Source organism: Erythrolamprus reginae, chromosome 4 (genome assembly GCF_031021105.1).
Source record: "Erythrolamprus reginae isolate rEryReg1 chromosome 4, rEryReg1.hap1, whole genome shotgun sequence".
Lineage (NCBI taxonomy): Eukaryota > Metazoa > Chordata > Lepidosauria > Squamata > Dipsadidae > Erythrolamprus > Erythrolamprus reginae.
Genome location: NC_091953.1, coordinates 109,665,158 through 109,686,318, shown reverse-complemented (window position 1 = coordinate 109,686,318; position 21,161 = coordinate 109,665,158). Strand labels below are relative to the sequence as shown.

The window sequence follows — 21,161 nt, the reverse complement described above, 5'->3', positions numbered from 1 at the left end:
GAGTTTGGAGCAGTTTTATTTATTAATTAATTTATTAATTAGATTTCTATGTCACCCTTCTCTGCAGACTCAGGGTGGCTCACAACAGGGCAGTTTACTTTGAGTTTGTTTCTGTTGTGTGCTTGTGTATTGTTGTGGTTGAAGCTGAAATAGTCATTGACAGGAAGGACATTGTAGCAGATGATTTTATGGGCTATGCTTAGGTCATGTTTAAGGCAATGTAGTTCTAAGCTTTCTAAGCCTAGGATTTCAAGTCTGGTTGTGTAGGGTATTCTGTTGTGAGTGGAAGAACCGAGGGCTCTTCTCGTAAAGTATCTCTGGATGCTTTCTAATGTATTTATGTCCAAAATGCGGTGAGGGTTCCAGACAGATGAGTTGTTTGTGTGTCAAAAATTAGAGTGAAAAGGAATAGATGAAGGAGCGGGCAGGTAGACAGGCAGGCAGGCAGGCAGGCAGGCAAAAAGGAAGGAAGGAAGGAAGGAAGGAAGGAAGGAAGGAAGGAAGGAAGGAAGGAAGGAAGGAAGGAAGGAAGGAAATTGGCTTGGCTGATATAGAAGTGATTTAAAAGATGTAAGGAAAAAATAAATAGAGGTTGTTTTAAACATGATTACATAGAAGAGTTATCAAGCCCCTCCAATATAATTATGAAATATATTCTAAAACCATGCTGACCTAAAATTTTGAGACACAGCCAATATGTCTCATTCAATTACATTTCCCAACAAAGAGACGAAAGCAAGGCACCTTCAGAATAACATTTGAAAAATGACTGTGTAGAATTATCAGCACATGAGATGATCAAACATATACTTTCCAGAATAGGATGGAGAGTTTAACTGAAAGTTTACCCGATTCTGCTATTGCAGTTGAGGTTTAATGACATTTGCAATTCTAAATAGGCTCTCTGTCTGCCACCTACTGGTAAAGGGATGAATCACTGTTATAAGAATTCAGGCCATGTATTGCACATTAATACATACATACATACATTAATCCACATATAGATTATCCATTCAGATGCAGACTTCCAGACTTTCTGCATGAAATGTCTTGACTTCTGACAATTAATCAATCATTTGGTGGCATAATATTAGCCCTTTAGCAGTGTGGATATCTTCTATCTAATAACAAAGGCAATACTGAAACTAGCAGTTCAATAAATCTTGACATTTCACTTTGGTAACAAGGATTTAAGAGTCTGTATGTGTGTGTCTCTCTCTCTGCTCACACATCCCAAGAGGCCTCTGCATGAATGTATATATATTTTGCCAAGGTGGGAAAAGAGGAGAAAGTCTCCTTGAGTCTGCCACTTTGAATTATTTATAAAAATAAAATTTACAAGATATAAATACGTAAATAAATAGACTAGGACAGAAAGTTATTTCAAGGAAATTGCTTTAAGTATAATCTCTTTCTTGTTTTACATTGACACCACAGGCAAACATCTGCCAACTTTTCATCAATTAATATATTTACTCAATGAAGCATCATGGAGTTTAGGCTCAGTTTCTGTAAGACTTCCAAACAGGTAGCATAAACCAGTGTTTTTCAACCAGTGTGCCGTGGCACACTAGTGTGCTGCGAGACATGGTCAGGTGTGCTGCGAAGCTCAGAGAGAAAGAAAGCAAGAGAGAGAGAAAGCAAGAGAGAGAGAAAGCAAGAGAGAGAGAAAGCAAGAGAGAGAAAGAGCGAGAGAGAGAGGAGAACAAGAGAGAAAGAAAGAGAGAGAGAGAAAACAAGAGAAAGAAAGAGAGAGAGAGAGAGCAAGAGAGAGAGAGAAAGTGGGAGAGAAAGAGAGGGAGGGAAGGAGAGAGAAAGACATAGAGGGAGGGAGGGAGGGAGAGAAAGAGAGCAAAAAAGAGAGGAAGGAAGGAAGGAAGAGAAAGAAAGAGGGATGGAGAAAGAGAGAAAGAGGAAGGAAGGGAGAGAAAGAGGGAGGGAGAAAGAAATAGAGTGAAGGGAAGAGAGAGAGGGAGAATTTTTTTTGTCCAAACTTTTTTTAGCCCCCCCCCCCCTCAATGTGCCCCAGGGTTTTGCAAATGTAAAAAATGTGCCGCGGCTCAAAAAAGATTGAAAATCACTGGCATAAACCATGCATAGTAGCAATACTTTTATTGTAAGATTAGCATAAGAAATCCCATAGCTTCTACTAGCAGAATCTTGCAAATCTGAAAGAACTTCTTCCCTTATTTATTTTTGCTTGATTAAGTGACATTGGGTTGGGTTTTTCTGAACCCATAATCTAATGATAGATTTTCTCCATGAGGATTTGTCTCTAGCTCGTTTTTCTCAAAGTCTCCCAATGATGTACTTCTTGCTACTGTAATTGATTCACAAGTGGGTTAATACCAGTGCGCTACTTTCATAACGGCCCACCGATTGCGCAATGGCCCACCGATTGCGCAATGGCCCACTGATTGCGCAATGGCCCACCGATTGCGCAATGGCCCACTGATTGCGCAATGGCCCAAGTCTTCGGAGAGGGGCGGCATACAAATCCAATAAATAAATAAATGATAATAAATTTGTGCATGATGGCTTTGATGCTGTTTTTGCTAGTCTGTGCGCAGCACCATTCCCCCCTCCTAATTTTCAGTGATTTTTTTTTTTGCTTTCTGAGCAGCTGCAGAAGGAAAATTGTCCTTCTGCGCATGCACGCAAGCAAAATTGCACAAGGTGACTCACGTGCAAAACGTTGTGATGCGCACGCAGTGCTCCAGTAGGAAGGTTTGCGCCCTTGAACTGAATCTGTCCACCTTGCTACTGGTCATTCTCTCCTTCTCTTTCCTTTTATTTTTTTCCCAACATTAGAGCCTTCCCAAGAGAGCTGAGTCTTTGCAAATTAATTTGAGCCTGGTCATTTGAGTGAGAACTTGGGTTGATTTGTTCAATGATCCACTGATTTGTTTTCCTGGATGTCCACAGTATTCTCAAGAGTCTTCTCCAAAACCAAAGCTGAAAGGCACCAATGCTCTTTTTATCCTGCTTTTTTAAAGTCCAGCTTTCACTTCCAGAGGATGTTATAGCCTTATTTTTACTTTCAAGAAAATTAGAGAGGGTCCCCAGTTCTTTCCTCCTTCTGTGGGCTGTGATACCTTTTGCATTGACAGCTGTCTAGGTTGCAGGTATTTTTCCTGTCTCCCAAGCTCTTTCCACATGCAATTATGTTGACTTCAACAACAAATACCCTGTTTCCCGGAAAATAAGACGTACCATGAAAGTAAGGCATGTCAGAGGTTTTGCAGAATTTGCTAATATAAGGCACCCCCCAAAATAAGGCGTAGTCAAGTTTACATACGGTATGGTGGAAAAACATATGGCACCATTCAAAGCTGTTCATAGCGGTACCGTAATAATGTGGCATCCCCTGCTGGCCCCTTCCATCACTTTGTACCGTCCAGTACAGCAGACACAGTCTGCTGCTGTCTCACCGCCATTACAGTCTCCACTACAGTGTGTAGACTGTAGTTCCTCTGGTGGCCGGAAGCTGCAATAGTGGGAGTATACTGTTGTACCATATAAGTGCCGTCGTTTGTGTGTGTGGGTGCCATACTGACAGGTACCGTACCGTAATCAGTGTACTGTACGGTACACTTTCTTTGGGGGTGTCAGCTTTTCTGCCTGTGAATTTGTCTTATTTGGGAAATATAAGGCACTCCCCCAAAATAAGATGTAGCACAACTTTTGAAGCAAAAATTAATATAAGTCAGTGTCTTATTTTCGGGGAAACACAGTACTTGCCACCTCAACTCTTCTCTAATAACTTATAGCATTTCTGAACACGCTTATAAAATTTTCTTCATTCAATTTACCCATTGCATTCCTCCTTGTCTACTTATTTGTCTATTAAATGCATATGACAAATAGTGTCAAGAGACACTATTTCCCTTATCTTCACAAGTATAGGGATTTTTTTAAGCAGTCAAAATCTGCTTTTTTCATATGCCCACAGTATGTTAGTTTCTACTACTGTAACATACACTATTCAAAAGATACGGTTTGGATTTTATTGAATGCAGGAGAAGAGCTGCCTCTTTGCTATTCATTACAGCAGCCAGGGGAGGTTGAAAGGGAGGGGGGCTCCTGTATTACTTTCATTAGTTGCATTAATATTAATGAATGAGTTCATTAAACCTGTTGCATCCTTTTGGGAGAATCTCTCATGGGAGTTTCAAACCAGATTTGCCGCTTTAGGAAACAACAGAAAGCATACGTGTATGAGATTTGAAGCATTAATCCCAGCGGCCGATTAGGTCCCACAGAGTTGGCCTTCTCTGGGTCCCGTCGACTAAACAATGTGGGCTGACGGGGCCCAGGGGAAGAGGCTTCTCTGTGGCAGCCCCGTTCCTCTGGAATCAACTCCCTCCAGAGATTTGAACTGCCTCCTCGCCTTCCGTAAAATGCTGAAGACCCACCTTTGTCGCCAGGCGTGGGGATAATTACCACCCACACTTTATTATGTTTTCGACCTCTATTGTATGATGGACTGGGTTGAATGTGTATGATTTTGTAGTTGGGGATTTTATTATAATATTGGTTATGTTATTAATGTTTTTAATTGGTTTTAATTTTTTACTATTGGATTTGTAATGCATTGTGTTATTGTTATGTTGTGAGTCTTCGGGGAGAGGCGGCATACAAATCTAATTAATAATAATAATAATAATAATAATAATAATAATAATAATAATTATTATTATTATTATTATTATTAATAATAATAATTATTATTATTATTATTAAATTCAAACTTCATTTTTATGTTTGAGAGGTCCTTGGCACTCTCGGAGCTTACTTGTTTTCTTCAAAGAGCACCAAGGACCCCTCATTTCAACCCTGAGCTACAAATATTCTGCTTTAGTGTTACCATTTTTACATTTGTTTAGGCTAGTCTCTGACTACTGATGATCACCTTCTGGGAGTAATCAGTATCTAATCCAGAATTGTTGATGAGTTTTTCTTTCATTGCATGGTACTCTGCAGCTTGATAATTTGAAGTGACTATCTTCATTATTTTCTTCTCTTTCTCATTGTTCAGCTTTCATACTCATACTTTACCACCGGGAAGACCATTGCTTTGACTATTCTAATCTTTACTGTTATATCTATGGAGTCTACGGAGAGGGGCGGCATACAAATCTAATAAATAAATAAATCTAATAAATACATTTGCATATTTAATATTTAATATAATTAATATTTACAATCAGTGATGGGCTACTAACATTTTTACTACCACACTGTGAGTGTGGCTTATGCATTTTGTTTCAACATCTTTCAGTGCAAATTGGGTGCTCTGGGGCGGAGCTCCAAATTTTGCTACCGGAAATGTATTCCTGACCGTTCCCATAGGAGCCCATTACTTTTTACAATACTTTGTTTTATTTGCCTTTATTTATTTAGCATATGGCATACAAAGCCAGGGAGACTACAATGTCATACACATGGTATAAGTTCTGGTAGCTGTCACTAGTCTGCTTGTTGTGACGATGCACCAAAAGGGGACAAACTAATTTCACAGACGCTGGCCTGCAGCAGACGTGGGTTTTAGCATGTTCTGACCACTTCTGGAGAACCGGTAGTAGAAATTTTGAGTAGTTCAGAGAACCGCTAGTTGAAATTATGAGTTGTTCAGAAAACCAGTAAATACCACCTTTGACTAGCTCTGCCCCAATCTAGTGTCTGCCTCCCGAGTCCCAGCTAATTGGGAGGAAATGGGGATTTTGCAGTAACCTTCCCCTGGAGTGGGGTGGGAATGGAAATTTTACAGCATCCTTCCCCAGTCATGCCCACCAAACCACACCCATCAAGCCACATCCACAGAACCAATAGTAAAAAAAATTGAATCTCACCACTGGGTCCTGCAACCTTCTCAGAAGAAGTTGGTCATTGTCTTTTTCTTGGATTTATCAGTTTCTTTCTCACCAACACAGTGTCGTCTTCATTCCTGAGCTTAAGAAAGCAAAAACTTCTCTTAATGTTTAATTTTAATTTCATGATCAGTTGTGTTGTGGTTGGCTCTGGCCCAGCTCCTGTCCCAAGGAATGTGGAGGTGGATGCAGGGCAAACATCAACATGTCATAGGTCTGTTTTATTGCCGACAGAGTCAAGTAGTGAAGTTGCCTCAGAAGAAGAAGAAGGTGGGGGTGACTTGGAAGAGGGGAGTTTGGCAGACAGCCCAGGAGGAGATCAATCATCCTTATCATCCCTGGATTCTGAACAAGAATTTATGACACATCCACACATGCGTAGAGTGATGCATAGGAGACAACAACTGAAGGATTATTACAGGAAATAAATGAGGCCACCTGTGGTTGGGTGGGGCTGCTGTAATTAGTGCTACAGATAAAAGAGCAGCCTGCTGTTTTACCCTCTGATTCATAGTTTCATCAAGATCGTGGTTTTTGTTCTTCAAGATTGTGTGTTGACTTTCTAGACTTTAGAATTGGACTCAATTTCCCAGTTATTGGGTGAGAATTTGGATTGCATTTAACCTGTGACTTGTGTGTACCAGAAAATCCCTTTGACATTTAAAAAGGGAGCTGTTTCTGTTTTTTTGTTGATAAAGACTTTTGGGTTTTCCTTCTATCGTGTGGTGTGTGTCTTTCTGGACCAATTACCCTGTAATTACGGGCGATTGAGACACGCCGGCAGAACAAGTTAACTTGTTTTCTTAATATTTAAGATGAACCCAACATTTTCTTTTTCTAGTTTCCTTTTCCAATTATCCATTTAAAGTTTTTTCTTACTTTTGGCTTGTAAGGTATTGTTTGCAAATCTCAGATTTTTGTCTCTTATGGTTTTACCTATCACTTATTCTTGTATATTATATTCTATAAGTTAAATATGTATGGGAACAATATGCATTCTCGTCTCACTCTTCTCCCCATTCACAACTGATGCATACACAAACTCAGTTCTTACAATAGCTTCATTGTAAAAGTACCTCAGAAAGATAATTCAGTGGTTTGGCACATCTATTAAATTTAATATGTTCCACATTTTGGCATGATGCAGTATATGAAACCAATGATCTGCATCAAGTAAACAAATCAATAAATCAATCAAAGATAAACATCTTCTGTATATCCTCTTCCCCTCTCCTTTATCCATATAAGTTCTATGTGTTTTTCTTTCTTATTTCTGTCCTATGTCTATCCACTTTTGAAATTGTCTAGTCATTTAGCCATGACCTGGCAATCAGAACAAGAAGAATATTCTGTTTCTGAATCTCTGTACTTGATTCTCTTTAACTTTAAAATAACAAATTACTCAATGAGATTTCTGAGAATCAATATTGACTTGATGGCAGATAATCAATCAATCAATCTAAAGAAGGTATCTAAAGATAATATAATTTCTAAGATCCTGTTTTCCTACCATGACTATCTAAAGAGAAAATTTCAAGGTCACTTTTGGGCTCATGATGACTTTTCTTCCATTTAGTATTCCAATTTTTTCAGGCAATTAATCTCTGAATTCAGACATTATAAGTGGCTTATTTCTATCATAAATTCTCGACATGATTCTTGACAAATGTATATTTTCTTGTATGTACACTGAGAGCATATGCACCAATGACAAATTCCCCGTGTGTCCAATCATCCTTGGTCAATAAAGAATTCCATTCCATTCCATTCTATTCTATTCTATTGCATTCTATTCTATAGCATATGCAAACACATGACCTACTCTGGTCAATAATAAAGTGATCTTACCAAATTCGAGCTTCAGATTTCAGGACAAGATATCAATCACTGCTATATTCAAAGAGCTATGCAACACAAATTGCCAGTTCAGGGTTTGAAGCAATTTAGAATTAATTGTCAAGAATTAAAAGGAAAATGGACTATTTTAATCCTATTCTCAGTATGTCGTTTCTCACATTCAAAGTGTTAACGCAGTGCTATAGCTGTTAGAATATTTAAACAAAGAAAATCAACTGAACTAAAGTTACAGATTGATATGCAGAGTATAAAAATAGATATATTTTACAACATGTTTTTCTTCTGGTTTTAATTCTGCTGGTTCACCAGAACAATAGGTTTTTCTAACACAACTTCTAACATTTTCCAACATTAACTTCTCAAAGATGGAAAAAAATAATATAAGGTTTTTTTAAATGATAATGAACATAAGATATATAGGTGGGTAACATGTGGCTTGCCAGTTGTTGATGGCTGATGCAGTTTCCTTTCCTTGCCAACTTTGTCAAGTACAATGAAATAACATTAAAATAATACAATTTTAATTCCAGACATGTTTGTAAATGAAGAAGTTCAATTGAACCTAAAAGCCCTTTCTTCTGAATGAGGCATGAGATTGTCTATTTAATGTTCTGCCGGGCTCTCTGGTAGAAGCCTCCCGAAAATTCATGGGTACAAATTTCAGACACACACACGTTTGAAAATTCAAAACAATGTCCTTTATCACAAAATTCAAAAGAAACAAAGCATCCTTTTTGTATTGCAAAGAACATTCTTTCCCAAAACAACCTTGTCGGCTGTACAAGTCCCTTAATCAGTCCTTAAGTACTTAGCTAGTAGTTGTGAAGAAATGTCACAGCCCTCCTTCTTCCCACGAAGTGAAACACACACACACTTTACTCTGCTTTGGTGTCAAAGGCGTGAAAAATCCACAAACAAAGTTCAGACACAGCGAGGCACGATCCTGAAGAACTGCAATTAGATAATCTTCCACAACGGCCAAACTAGCACACTGCTATTTATAGCAGCAGCTCTAATTACTGGAGCCCCACCCAAACACAGATGGCCTCTCTTATCTCCTGTAATATTTCCTCAATTGGTCTCTTCGATGCATAAGTCTGCGCCTGCGTGGGTCTAACACTTCGTCATCCAAATCGACCGAAGATAATGGTGATTGGCTTTCTGGGCTGTGTGCCAAGCCCCCCTCTTCCAAGTCACCCCACCTTCTTCTTCGTCCGAGGAAACTGCACTCCCTGACTCTGCCGGCAACAAAACAGGCCTAGGACATGTTGACGTTTCCCCTGCCTCCACCTCCACATTCTCTGGGGCAGGAGCTGGGCCAGAGCCAACCACAACTTTTAATAATTAAAAATTAACATATTCAACCCAAATGTATCAGTTTGTGACAAATATTCCTACACCATAATTTACAGCATTCTTATTATTGGCTGTGTTGATGTACTTCTTGTCCAGAAGATAACCAGAAATCCTCCATCATGGTTAAAATGATATCTCACTACTACCATACAATTTCTGCTTTTTTTTTGTCTGCTTTTTTTCCAGAGTCTTATTAAAAATAAGACCTACGATTAGAGGAAAAAAAACTTTCAAAAATGTGTAAGTTTCATCCAGATAGACTGCTGAGATATTGAAGAGAGTCTGCTAGTTCTTAATTTTCCTTGGTCAAAATCTGTAAAAGAAAACCATTTCTTTAAATGAGTTACATCTGCATAGGGATGCATACGTGGGGATAACGATGTTTTTTTAAATGTAAAAAATGCCTGCAGTGAGGAAATTTATAAAATATAGAATGGTACCAGGAAGATTGATATTAAAATATTTCTCAAGCAATTTATATCAAAGCTGAACTACATACATAAGGAAAAGTTGCATGCTTAACTGTTAGGGAAATTGCAAATAAAAACAGATGTGGATTTAGCAGTTCGAATATCACCAGGCTCAAGGTTGACTAAGCCTTCCATTCTTTTGAAGTGGGTAAAATGAGGACCCAAAATTTTTTAGGGGGCAATACGTTGATTACCCCCGGAAGCCAAGTAACGACGCTGAGACATGTTGTGGATTAAATATGGGTCATTTATTGAATTAACATAAATTTAAATAAATTTGAATACATCAATTTAAATATTTAAATTCAGAATGAACTAAGGACCTGCAGAGGCCAAAACTAACGGGGCGGAAATTCCTACCAGAAAATTCCTTGGCAACTTTGGGCAAAACTCCTTGCTGAACCAGGTGAAGGTACCACCTTCACCTGGATCCAAGCCACGCCCCTTCATCGTGTGGGAGGAGTTCACCCTCCAATCCCCATGGGAAATTGGATCCGGTGATTCCCATGGACATCCTCTCTCCAATCCCCGACGTTGTTCCAACCTCTAGTTCCTGGAGAGAGGTGGTCCATCACCCTTTGAAGGATGCCCAAAGGAGCATGCGCAGTCACTTAATTGCCCATTTCCGCCCCTAACCTGCCAAACCCCAATGACCAAAGGGAGGCCTATACCACTAAGTGCGCCGCACCCCCTAACCAATCCAGTCTGCACCGTCAGTGTGGAATAGGTGAAAAAACGGCCGCCTCTAAAGGGGAGGCCGCAAAAAATTCCTATTCGGCCCCGAGGCGACCTCCTTAGGACACACTGTTGATAGCGGAGGGTGGGCGGGTGTTCGCTTCAGGAGGAAGCCAGAGCAAGGGGGAGATCCTGTCCGGATTGCCCTTAAATAAGGCGATCCACGACCGTCCCCAAGTCCCAGCAGGCAGTGCGCCACCTTGGCGCGCTGCCAAAAGCCGAACTTCTGGGTTCCAGAGGAACCCGGAAGTCCGGAGCTCAGAGAGCTGCAGGCAGCGTCTCCTGGGCTCCAGAGGTAATTTCGGCCGGCGGTTTAAGCCGCCGGCCGGGCATCTCTGTAAATTGCTTAAAGGGAGGTGTAAAGCACTGTTACATGGTATATAAGTGTAAATACCATTGCTGTCCATATCCATCTATCACCATCTGTCTGCCTATCTTTTACCTTCAGTGTTTAAAATCTTCTGAAATAGCAATTTCAGTGATTTAGATGTTCTCACTCAACATTTCACAAAAAGTAATATCACAACATTCTGGCCATTAAAAAAATGAAACTAGTACACTGAAAATAAAGCAATCCTCACAAACAACACATGGATGACATATGGTAGTTCTGAGGATGGTGTTCCTCAGAAGTTTTAATTATGATGCAGTTCCCCACATAAAGGAAAAGGTTGGGAAACAAGGTTTTAGGACTATAACTACCCATATTTTGGCATGCTTGATCAAAATAAGAATGAAAGAAGATATAATACAATTACTGTAAAATCACAGTAGCCATTATTCCAAATATGCCTGTTACAAAACAAAAACAAAACAAAGAGAAGAGTTTATTATTTAGTAGCCTTATTTAGCCTTAATGCAACCTTAGTTTTTCTATTAAAAATGTGTCAAGCAATTCACTTATATCACTGTAAGATGTTTGTTTGTTCCTATGGTGCCCAGCTCCCAAAGAGACTCTGGTTGGCTTACAACAGGATACAAAATACATTTAAAACACCATAAAATATTAAGAAAAAAGTTAACAAATCACATACATACATATTCACAAGATCATATGCTGCAACGTCCTGCCTATCGGCGACTACTTCAGCTTCAACCACAACAACACAAGAGCACACAACAGATTTAAGCTTAATATTAACCGCTCCAAACTTGACTGTAAAAAATATGACTTCAGTAACCGAGTTGTCGAAGCGTGGAACTCATTACCGGACTCCATAGTGTCATCCCCAAACCCCCAACACTTTACCCTTAGATTATCTACGGTTGACCTATCCAGATTCCTGAGAGGTCAGTAAGGGGCGAGTGCAAGTGCACTAGAGTGCATTCCGTCCCCTGTCCTATTGCTCTCCTATATCTCCTATACCTTTCTTCTATTCCTATATCTCTTCTTCTATTATTTCATTGATATGCTCTATTACTATATCTTCTTTTCTATTATTTCTTAGATATATTTTACTATGAGTATCTCCTCTATAACCTTCATCATGTATTTTACTATGTGTATATAGATATATACCCACTAAAACCCTCATTGTGTATTGGACAAAATAAATAAATAAATAAATAAATAAATAAATAAATAAATAAATAAATAAATAAATAAAAATAAATAAATAAATCATTCAAGGTCGGATCTTGTAAAATTGTGAGATCATCAGCCCCAAGTCTACTGGAAAAGCCAGGTCTTCAATGCTTTCTGGAAGGTCAATAGAGCGGGGGCAGTTTGGATCTCAGGGGTAGTTGGTTCCACAAAGCCTGGTCAGCCACAGAGAAGGCCCTTCCCTGTGGGCCCGCCAGCCAACATTGTTTTTAGCTGAAGGGACCTGGAAGAGACCAACTCTGTGGGATTTTACCGGTCGCTGGGAAGTATGAGGTAGAAGGTAATCTCGCCTTCTATTTCTCCCTATTACCATGTCCAATTATTAGTTTGACCAGTCTCTTCTTTTATTTTTAAATTTCTGAAAAATAGATTTTAGTTAGATGAACATGAGCAAATCAGGAAAAGCTCTGGGTTTTCTTACTTTGCAGTAATATATTTCTTGAAGAAAAATTATTTTAAAAGTAAGTGATCTGTTGTTAATTTATGGCTGAAATTAAGTCATATTCACATCGCACTTGAAGAAAAAGGCAACATTGAGAAGCTAAAATTTCCTTTTTCTTCCTTCCTTTATTTTACCTGTGCCTCCAATTCCAACTGCAAATTAGGGCAGACTGGCTTCATGGAAATACACTGTGATTATTTTAGTGGTACTGGTATGAATGCATCAATTAAACTACAGGAGTGGAATTCTTAATAAGATGCTAATAAGGGAGAAAAATCCCTCTGTACCTATTTGGCCCGTTGCCTTCTTGTTTTACCTCCTATTTTCACAGCCCTGACATGTAGCAGTGCATATTTTAACATAAAATAGCACATCTGAAATCCTAACATGTATATTTATTCGGGTGAAGAAAAATGACTTTTTTTTTTAGGCAGGAAAAGATTGTATAGATTTATGTCTATTTCTGTGTTAACCTGCCCTTCTCCCTCCCCCCATATTTTTTATTTTATTTTTTATTTATTTATTTTGTCCAATACACAATGAGGGTTTTAGTGGGTGTATATATATATATATATTTGTTTTCGTAGATTTTCACGGGTACAGGTATATACCAAGACCGTCATATATATATTATATATATATATATATATATATATATATATATATATATATATATATATATATATGTGTCACATGTTTAAGCTGAATTTGAAAATTAAGGGAGACTAGGATAGATCTATTTCGGCCTTATTTTGGCCTCATCAGCTAGCCATACCCACTGGGACTTGAACCTGCAACCTTTGCCTTGTAAGGCAGAGAATTATCCTCTAGGCTACAGTATCCAATCCCTTCAGATATATATATATATATATATATATATATATATATATATATATATATATATATATATATATATATGTAGATTGTTCTGAGTTCGGGTTTTGCCCTGTGTAATATTTTGCATGTTTATGCGACGTTTCGGTGAAATCACATTCACCATCATCAGGCTGAAGTTTCCAAGCTTCGTGCTGTTGTAAAATGGATTTTACAACAGCACGAAGCTTGGAAACTTCAGCCTGATGATGGTGAATGTGATTTCACCGAAACGTCGCATAAACATGCAAAATATTACACAGGGTAAAACCCGAACTCAGAACAATCTACATACATATACCCGTGAAAATTTACGAAAACACACACACACACACACACACACACACACACATATATATATATATATATAATAAAATTAACTGCCTTGGAAATGGCCCTGGGTTGGGCCGAGAGGCAAAAAAGGAGCTGTGATGTTCCTTCAATATACCAGGGTGATTCGACACAAAATGTAACCCTTCCCTGGTACAGAGCTGAAGGGATTGGATACTGTAGCCTAGAGGATAATTCTCTGCCTTACAAGGCAAAGGTTGCAGGTTCAAGTCCCAGTGGGTATGGCTAGCTGAGGAGGCCAAAATAAGGCCGAAATAGATCTATCCTAGTCTCCCTTAATTTTCAAAAAATTCAGCTTAAACATGTGACACATATAGATAGAATTGTCGGCTATCAATAAAATTAACTGCCTTGGAAATGGCCCTGGGTTGGGCCGAGAGGCAAAAAAGGAGCTGTGATGTTCCTTCAATATACCAGGGTGATTCGACACAAAATGTAACCCTTCCCTGGTACAGAGCTGAAGGGATTGGATACTGTAGCCTAGAGGATAATTCTCTGCCTTACAAGGCAAAGGTTGCAGGTTCAAGTCCCAGTGGGTATGGCTAGCTGATGAGGCCAAAATAAGGCCGAAATAGATCTATCCTAATCTCCCTTAATTTTCAAAAAATTCAGCTTAAACATGTGACATATATATATATATATATATATATATATATATATATATATATGATTAATTTTCAAATTCAGCTTAAACATGTGACACACACACACACACACACACACATATATATATATATATACACACACATATACATACACACACACACATACACACATAGTAAAATACATGATGAAGGTTATAGAGGAGATACTCATAGTAAAATATATCTATGAAGGAATAGAAAAGAAGATATAGTAATAGAACATGTCAATGAAAGAATAGAAGAACAGATATAGGAATAGAAAAAAAGTATAGGAGATATAGGAGAGCAATAGGACAGGAGACTGAAGGCACTCTAGTGCACTTGTACTCGCCCCTTACTGACCTCTTAGGAATCTGGATAGGTCAACCGTAGATAATCTACCGGTAATTTGAGAGAGTGGGAGGGAGGGAGGGAGGGGGGAGGGAGAGAGAGAGAGAGAGAGAGAGAGAGAGATATTTAAACAGATTTATTTTCTTATTTCTGATTGCCTTAGAAAGAAAATGTAAGGCTATCCACACCTCTAATCCTCAAGCCTTGTATAACTGTACACATTGTATAATCCATGTAATAAACAAACGTATGGAGATTACAGTCTCAGCAATTCAGAAATAACATTATTGTATCTTCAATGTGAAGTTTAAGTTGTTCTTGAAATATGTCTCTTTGGAATGTTGTGAGAAAAGATACTACACTCAAACGCATATGTGAGTTCAGTGTGCATGCATTAGAGATATATTCAATCACTGTATAATAAAACTGTGAACTCAAGATGAGTTCTGTGTTATTCATTGTGACATCAGTTTGTGGTTGTGAAATACTTTACATTCTAGGAATTTTTCCTAAAGGCCTCTCTTTACCTCTGTAATATTCTATACAAAGAGAGTCTCACAGGGCACAGTGTTACTTATTTACTTATTTATTTTCATTCCATGTTTAGTATTTTTTTTAAAAGAAAAACAATGGCAGATTTATCTAATACTCCTTCCTCCTCCTATTTTTCCCACAACAACCATCCTGTGAGGTGGGTTAGGCTGAAATAAAGTGGTCCAAAGTCACAGAGGTGTGAATTTCTCTAGGGATTCGTGGTGATTGGCAGTTTTCATACAGGAAGATGTTGGATTTTATAGGCGTTTCATTAGCAAACTGATAATATATTGATGATGTTATCTGGTTTGGTGTTGAAACATCTGCAAGAAAACAACCAAACTTAGTCTATTTATTTATTAAATATATTGGCTGTCCATCTTACTACATAATAAACCTGGATGGCTTACAACATTCAGTCTTGAGCTACAAATATTCTTTTCTCTCAATAGGAGGATGTTGCCTACAAATTCTAAAATCAATAAAAAACCAGAGGGCAAAATATTTCATTCTATACCCAGATAATCACAAAAGTGAAAAGTGCTGGAATTCAATAGCAAACATTTGGGCAATCTGATGATCATGATGATGATCCTTTTATCAAACTGATAAAATAAGCCATTGCAAAGCAACTCCATCTATCTCTCTGTCTCTCTTTGCCTATTTTTCTATTTGCCTCTTTCTCTCTCTGTTTCTCTGTCTCTCCTTCCTTCCCTTCCTCCCCCTCTCTCTATTACACACACACACACACACACACAAACACACACACACATATAATGTGTAGAAGTTTAGTCATGGCAGTACTACTGTCATTACTTGCTCTCCTCTTGACACCTGTTCATTACTTGAATATATTGTACAACCTGTCATAGACTATTTTTGAAAAATCAGCATTTATACTCTCAATCACCACTCACCGGTGTCCACTACAAGCATTTGTTTACTTTGTCCTAATATCTTTAGTTAATCTCCAGAAGTTAAAAACAAAAACCAGAACTTTTAAAATAAAATTCCTAGCTATCCCTTTTGGTTGCACACACTCAGAAATAAGTCACATTAAATTCAGTGACTTTTCTCCCAGGTAATAGAGATATAGTAGTAACCTTTTCAAAAGTATGACAATTGCATGGAGTGTAATAAGAAGAACGCACATTCATTTTCCATTCTCAGATAGGCAAAGTACATGACCATGGGAGCTAAATTATTCCCAGATCATTGACCTCATCTTTTCTCCCACATTGAAATGTTAAGCAGCAGCCTGATATCATATCTAAACCAATTTTATGTTGAGTGTGCCTGCAAACACTGGAGCTTAAGGAGCTTACATCAGTGGTTAGAAAGAGACACCATGCATAAAGTAAACTAAGGCTGTTTTGCATTAGGATTATTATTTTTTTAAATTTATTGTTCACATTTTACATATCATAATTCTTTAAGCAGATCTACATCCTTTTGTATACATTGTTACTATATTTACACAGTTTATACATTGTCTTACAATATTTTCTAGTTCTGCATCCCACACTCTCTTCAACATTTTATCATCAATTTTTATCATCAAACAGTTTCACTGATTAGATAGGCTTGTTGTTATAGAAACGGCTAGTTTATACTACTACTACCCTGTTTCCCCGATAGTAAGACACCCCCGATTGTAAGACGTATTGGGGGTTTCAGGGGGGTCGGTTAATATAAGCCGTACCCCAAAAGTAAGACATATGTCTTACTTTCGGGGAAACACGGGGGTATTGCCGCCTCCCTCTCATCTAGCTGCATGCCGCCTCCTGCCCACGTCCCCCTCTCCATACATCACCGCGTCTGCAGGAACGGGTGGTGGGGCGCCACGAAGGGCGGCGCTTGAAAGCCACCATGGCGCCGTTGTTGTCCTCACGGCGCAAAGCCACACAGTCCCGGATCGCTTGCTTCCCCGGCCAGCAAGCCGGCTGCCTGGGAAAGCGGCGCGCTTTTAAAACGCGTGTTTTTCAAATGAGCTGCTTTCCTAGGCAGCAGACTTTGCTGACCGGAGAAGGGAGCGATTCAGGACTGCGTGGCTTTGCGCCGTGAGGACAACAACGGCACCGCTTAGAAGCAACAGTGGCTGGTGCCCTCCCACCGGGGCCCCAAAAGCTCACGCCGTCACCGCTAGGGAAGCTCCAATATAAGACATACCCCGAAAGTAAGACATAGTGGGGCTTTTGGGGATAAAAAGAAAGTAAGACACTGTCTTACTTTCGGGGAAACACGGTATGTAAAAGTAAAAAGTTGAAATTTAATACTATTATCTTATTCTACTTTTTAAATGTAAATCCACATCTATAATAGAAACGTTATACAAACGCAGATGCCTAGGCTCATCTAATGCATTTTCCCCCTTGACCACTCTAGCATGCCATGGCTGATTTTAGGACCATTTGATCTACAAACTATTTTCTCAGGTGTTTCCAATTTTGAGGCAGCATCAATTAAGGCTCTTTTTAAAAATTCTTTATTGCTTTTGGATTGTCTCAGTAGTTGCTTTGAAGCAATTCTGACCATTATGTCCCATTTTCTGCATCTGGAGTTGACTTCAGAATGAATGAGTGGCAGCCTTCCACTTTGTCGATGACTTTTCAGTTGAATAAGATGATAAATAGATAAGTGCACTGATGTGCCTATCGTCCCCTGTCCAATTGTCTTTCCTTATCCCTTTTATCATATATATTCTCTCCTTTATATATATATTCTCTTCCTATCTACTTCTCTTCTTTTTTACTTCCTATCTTCATATATATTACTTAATGTCTATTCTCTTTCATATGTATTATATATTGGACAAAGAATAAATAAAATAAATAAATAAAAATAAAATAGATAGATAGAATAGAATAAAATAGAATAGAATAGAATTTTTATTGGCCAAGTGTGATTGGACACACAAGGAATTTGTCTTGGTGCATATGCTCTCAGCGTACGTAAAATAAAATATACATTTGTCAAGAATCATGTGGTACAACACTTAATGATTGTCATAGGGGTCAAATAAGCAATGAAGAAGCAATATTAATAAAAATCTTAGGATATAAGCAACAAGTTACAGTCATACAGTCAACATGGGAGGAAATGGGTGAAAGGAATGATGAGAAAAACTAGTAGAATAGAAGTGCAGATTTAGTAGAATTATGTTGAGGGAATTATTTGTTTAGTAGAGTGATGGCGTTCGGAAAAAAAACTGTTCTTGTGTCTAGTTGTCTTGGTGTGCAGTGCTCTGTAGCGACATTTTGAGGGTAGGAGTTGAAACATAGATAGATAGATAGATAGATAGATAGATAGATAGATAGATAGATAGATAGATAGATAGATAGATAGATACATACATACATACATACATACATAGACAGAGTTTTAATTGATTTCATATGCACTTGCTATCCTAGTGCATAACATTTGAGAATCTCAACAGACTAATTTAGTTTCTCTCCATGAAGTTAATATCTTTAGTTTAAGTTCTGTTCGGGTCGTATGTGACCCGAAGCCAAGTTTGAGTCCCTGTAAAAAATTTTCCCTGCATATCTGAAACTTGAAATTTGATGACTTTTCATCATTTCAGGGGTTCTCTCTATGAGAATTTTTTTTGGGGGGTGGGGGGCTTAGTTTTTGCTGGGCAAAAAAACTTCCTTATGTTATGTTCGGGTCACATACGACCCGGACCGAAAACTCTTCATTTGAAGTGCTTATGTTTGGTCAATTTGAAAACTTTTTTCACTTGGAAAGTAGTCTGAACATTTCTGCACACAATGATATGAAAATTGAAATGAAAAAATTAATCCTTATTGGTTTATTTTGCACATAAATGTGCCCCCGCCCGTTTTTGTGATTTTTTTCAATTTATGGATAGTTTTGCTTGCAAAATCCATTCTATTTTACTGGAGTTGGTGTGGGATTGGTAGCTTGAACATTTCTGAATATAAAGAAAATATAAAGGAACTGAAAAAAATGATTCTTACTGGTTTTTTAACATCAGAAATAAGCCCCCCCCCCCCTCGGCTGCTTGCAATCATTTTCACTTTTTATTTTTTTATGCTCCAAATCCGAAATATTCTTTAAAATCTTAGGCATTCATTTACTCAATTTAACAATGCTGATCATCAAAAAATATTTTTGGGGTGGTGGCTAATTGTTTTCTAGGCAAAAAAAAAATCATAACTTCGAATCTGTTTCTGTTTGTATATGACCGGACCAAAAATATTTTTTTTAGGTACTTGAATTTGATCTTTTTGAAAACTTTTTCAACTGGAAAACTAGTTTGAACATTTATGAACATAATGATATGAAAATTGAACTGGAAAAATTGAGACTTATATTTTTATTTTGATCAAAAAGCCCCTCCCCCCATCCTTTCTGAATTTCGTGTCAATTTCTATTTTTTAAGGCTACAAATCCCTAAGGAATTTCCCCCCAAAAGGTTTGATATACTAAATTGAACATTTCTGAACATAAGAAAAATATAAATGAAGTGAAAAAAATTGTTCTTATTGGTTTATTTTTGCCACAAAAGGGCCACCACCACCCCGGCCTTGCTGTGTGCCATTATTGTCACTGTTTATACATATTTGTCTAGAAATATTTGGAATATCCTTTTGAAAATCAACCACATTGTAGCCAGATAACTAATTTTATGAAAGAAATCCATTTTACTAAAAAAAGTATGTAAGTTTGAAATTAACAGCATAATTTTTATATAAATTGAAATAAATTTATATGCAAAATAAACCAATATGCATCAACTTTTCCAGTTCAATTTTCATATCATTATGTTCAGAAATGTTCAAGCTACAAATCCCACACCAACTTTAGCAAAATAGAATGCATTCTGCTAGCAAAACTATCCATAAAGTAAAGACTATTTCACAAAAACGGGGGGGGGAGGCACATTTATGTGCAAAATAAACCAATAAGGATTAATTTTTTCAGTTCAATTTTCATATCATTGTGTGCAGAAATGTTCAAGCTACTAATCCCACACCAACTTTAGTAAAATAGAATGGATTTTGCAAGCAAAACTATCCATAAATTGAAAAAAAATCACAAAAACGGGGGGGAGGCACATTTATGTGCAAAATAAACCAATAAGGATTATTTTTTTCATTTCAATTTTCATATCATTGTGTGCAGAAATGTTCAGACTACTTTCCAAGTGAAAAAAGTTTTCAAATTGACCAAACATAAGCACTTCAAATGAAGTGTTTTCAGTCCGGGTCGTATGTGACCCGAACATAACATTAGGAACTTTTTTCGAACAGAACAGCAGAGTTAATGCAGAGGTTCAGGAGCCATGGAGATGACCTATAGGAGCAGACATATAGAAGCCATTAGGGTGAAAACAGGTGCTGGGACATGTATTAAGCCCAGGAAGGCAGGGAAGTACTAGAAAAACATTCAAACCCTTGACTCTTTTATAAGAAGGTGAAATTTGTTACTATAGTCTTTCTCAATTATAAGTAGCCTTTGTCAATTATGAATATTAGTTTTTCTCTAAAGTCAGTCCTGGTCTACATATTAAGGTCCAAATTATACCAACTTTTAAAAATGAATCATTAAAAATGTGACTTTGGGATTGGAATCTGATTCCATACGATTGCTGCATTGCATGCCAGGGAAAAAGTGTAGCTTGGGAGGGAGGCACAGGTCAACCTTCTTACAAATCCCTCTAGAATGATTGGGAAAAAAATCTTTAGACATGTTTTCGCAAGCTGAACAGATTTTTAATTTTAAGTCCAGCAGACATTTAGGACAGAGGTAAGTCCTAACTTACCTCATTTGTTTCTTCCTATGCTGTGTGAGTGTTTGCAGAGTGCTGAAAACAAAGCTTCTGCACATGCGCAGAAACAAAACACAGCTTCTGCACATGCGCAGAAGCCAAAGACAAAATGGCAGCTTTTATATTGCCACCATTAGAGTCTTTCGGGGACATGGCCAATCGGTGAGTGTTTCCGATTCGGCAAGCTGGGGAGGGGGGGAGGGAATTTCCACTGCTAGTTCTAAAGATCTGGTCCAAACTGGGAGCAACCTATCTCTGATTTAGGATACCCATCCCATTTTTAATCATGGCCTCCATTT

At 37.9% G+C, this 21,161-nt stretch overlaps 1 long non-coding RNA gene across 1 annotated transcript in view; it reads right to left on the bottom strand.

The window, feature by feature from the left end:
- Positions 1-21,161, bottom strand: part of LOC139166935 (uncharacterized) — a 123,757-nt gene that overhangs the window by 39,223 nt on the left and 63,373 nt on the right. The window contains exon 2 of the long non-coding RNA XR_011559055.1: positions 5,853-5,952. This is a non-coding gene — a long non-coding RNA (uncharacterized lncRNA). The remainder of the gene's footprint in view (positions 1-5,852; positions 5,953-21,161) is intronic.